Here is a 3511-nt window from a genome sequence, read left to right on the forward strand (position 1 = left end):
CCACCAAACAAAATAATCTCATCACTACTACTACTACTACTACTACTTCTTCAACCAGTCAGCCTTGAGAGAACCCATTCACCTTCCCCCTCCCCCCTCACCTTCCAACCTGTGTATACCTGAATTTGCCTTCTGACACACACACACACACACACACACACACACACACACACACACACACACGGTTCAGCTAGTTCATTTCAGTCGCTTTATACAACAAGTCTTTCGGATTTGGTTCAGAAAGAGACAGTTAGTTGATTCCCTTTGACGGCTCTCTCACTTTTCAATTACTTATATATTTGTAGTATGAGATAGGAATATTGTGTGGTGGTGATGGTGGTGGTGGTGGTAGTAGTAGTAGTAGTAGTAGTAGTAGTAGTAGTAGTAGTGTACGAGTATACGCTAACCCTTGCACTCTCTCTCTCTCTCTCTCTCTCTCTCTCTCTCTCTCTCTCTCTCTCTCTCTTACGCACCCGCAATGGACATCTTTCTCCTCCGTATCTCCTCCTCCTCCTCCTCTTAAGTCTCGAGAAAACCAGACTAACAAGTTCTGGTCCACCCGGCTCCTTTTTTCAGGGGTCTGAGGTCAAGCTTCTCTCTCTCTCTCTCTCTCTCTCTCTCTCTCTCTCTCGTTCCCTGTAAGTCAATATGAAAATGGTGTTTGAATGCAATTAGGCTATGTGAGAGAGAGAGAGAGAGAGAGAGAGAGAGAGAGAGAGAGAGAGAGAGAGAGACTTAGTGGAAGGGTGGAAGATTGTGTTTGTCTGTATCTATTTATCTATCTATCTGTCTACCAAGACAGAGAGAGAGAGAGAGAGAGAGAGAGAGAGAGAGAGAGCCTGGTCACCGGCACTGACCCGAGGCGGCGCCCGGTGACACATTAAGCCTCAACACAGGATATTAACAATTCCCTCCCTCCCTCTCTCTCTCTTTCTCTCTCTCTCTCTCTCTCTCTCTCTCTCTCTCTCTCTCACACACACACACACAGCAGTAACACCATTAGAGATAGCATAGGTATTGGCAGGTAGGTAGGTAGGTAGGTAGGTAGGTAGGTATTTGGTAGGTAGGTGGATAGGAAGGGTGGTGTGGAAGGAAAGGGTGAAGATGACGAGTAAGAAGGAAAGAAAAATTAAGAATAGCAATACAGGTGAAAAAAGGAAAAGGAACAAACCGCAAAAAATAAAAGACTTGGAAGAGGAAGAAGTAGAACAAGAGGAGTAGGAGGAATGGAAAGAGCAGAGAACCAGAGAAAAAGATGAAAAAAAGGAAAACAAGAGGAGCAAGAGGAACATTTAAGAGGACACACCCAGAAGAAAGAGAAGCTGGAATATTGTAAAGTAAAAAGAGGAAAAACAACAAGAGGATAAGGAGGAATGGTAAGAGGAGAGAACCAGAAAAGATGAAAAAAAGGAAAACAAGAGGAGCGAGAGGAACATTTAAGAGGACAGACCCAGAAGAAAGAGAAGCTAGAATATTGTAAAGTAAAAAGAGGAAAAACAAGAGGATTAGGAGGAATGCGTGATAAAGAAGCTGTGTGTTGCAAAGTAAGAGGAAGATAATCAACAACACTATGAGGAACAGTAGGACGACAAAGCCAGAGTGTTGCAAAGTAAGAGGAAGGAGAACAAGAGGAACAGTAGGAGGCCAGGGCGTGATAGAGATGGCTTTGTATTGTCCAGTGGCGGCAGCAGGGGGCAGGCAGGGGGTGGGCAGGGCAGCAGTGAGGGTCCTAGCAGGGCAGCAGGACAGGGGAAGACGCTAAATTAACGAGAGCTGCGCGTCCTGGCTGACTGACTGATTGACTGAGAGACTGGCTGACTGGCTGAGTGAGTGACTGGCTGACTGACTGGCTGGGTGGCTGATTGACTGACTAGCTGGCTGACTGGCTGAGTGAGTGACTGGCTGACTGACTGGCTGACTGACTGACTGACTGACTGACCGACTGACTGACTGACTGATATAATGACTGCTTGATTAACTAACTGACTGGCTGACTCATCCACCTCCACCGCCTCCTCCTTCCCTTACAATAGCCTCCTTTATCCTATCCTCACCCACAGCAACAATCCCTCAATGACCCCAATACACTAAAAAGGTAAGCTAAGAAGCAATGTAAAGCCTATCAATCATTAACGAAGTGTGGGGATATAGTGTGTATGGCCCGTGCTAGGATGGGTACAACAAAGGGTGAATGTTTGGGCCAGAGCTGTATCCATTCTAGAACTGACCCGTGTGTGTGTGTGTGTGTGTGTGTGTGTGTGCTTTCCTATCACGCCAAGTAGAGAAACAGACAGACCGCTATACTCCTCCTCCTCCTTCCTCTCCTCCTCCTCCTCCTCCTCAGCAGTAGAAGGACGAACAAGCTCAAGGTCGCAGCAGGTTAGAACTCACTCCACCCTTTCCTCCCTCCCTCCGGCTCTCCCTACTTTCCTCCCGCCCTCCTCCTCCTCCTCCTGCTGCTGCCGTGTTTACAAAGAGTGAAGATGGCGCCCGCCCTCCACACACGACCATTTCGTTCATAGCGGCGGAGGGAACTCTCTCTCTCTCTCTCTCTCTCTCTCTCTCTCTCTGGTCATGTCTGGGTGCCATAACTCACCAACGTGTTCCCATCGCTATCACCATCATCACCATCATCACTACATTACCACCCTCATCACCATCACCCCTGTCACGCTCATCTTCATCACCATCATCACCATTATCAACCTCACCATTATTATCATCACCATCACGGTAACTAGTTCAACATTTTTCCATTTCCATTACGCTTCCCTTATCACCATCATCTTCTCCCCCCTCACACACACGCACACACGCATTCACACAACTCGCAAAGGCCTTGACCTCCCCCCCCCCCTCCCCCCCTTTTAAATGGTTGGGTGTTTTAAATTCAGCCAAACCGGTGTGTCAGTCAGCTGGGGTTAAGGGGGGGAGGGGGGGGGAGCGGTGTCGTGGTGGTGATGGTGGTGGTCATAATATTTACCAAACTCCACGATACACACAAAACATTTCGCTACCTTTCTGTTTTAATACATTTCCTCATAATATCATCAGTGTTTACATATTACGGTGCGGTAGTGTTTTTTCTTTCCCTCCCACTAAGCCCCTCCTCTTTCCCCTCCTCCTCCTCCTCCTCCTCCTTTAACTCCAGTGTGTCAGTACGTACGAACATCAACACCATCGAAGGTAGGCAGCAATGGCAGCCGTGTGCAGTAGTAGCGTGAAAGATCCATTACACGAGAAGGGAGAAAGAGGGAGAGGGAGAGAGGGAATAGGCAGGAGAGGGGAGATGAGGGGAGCGAATAGGAGAGAGAGGGGGCGAGGTGACCGGGGACAAAGCGACGAAAGGCAGCGGGAAAAAAACGTAAATATATGCAAAAATGACCGTGCCTTGCGTTCAGATCGATGGGTGGTGCACGGGACAGCCAGCCCAGCCAGCGAGTCTCAGTAGCGAACTGTGGCTACTGGACCCGTGGAACTGTGGGCCCCGGGTGCACAGGTGACGGAACAG

The sequence above is a fragment of the Eriocheir sinensis genome, chromosome 56 (assembly GCF_024679095.1).
Source record: "Eriocheir sinensis breed Jianghai 21 chromosome 56, ASM2467909v1, whole genome shotgun sequence".
Lineage (NCBI taxonomy): Eukaryota > Metazoa > Arthropoda > Malacostraca > Decapoda > Varunidae > Eriocheir > Eriocheir sinensis.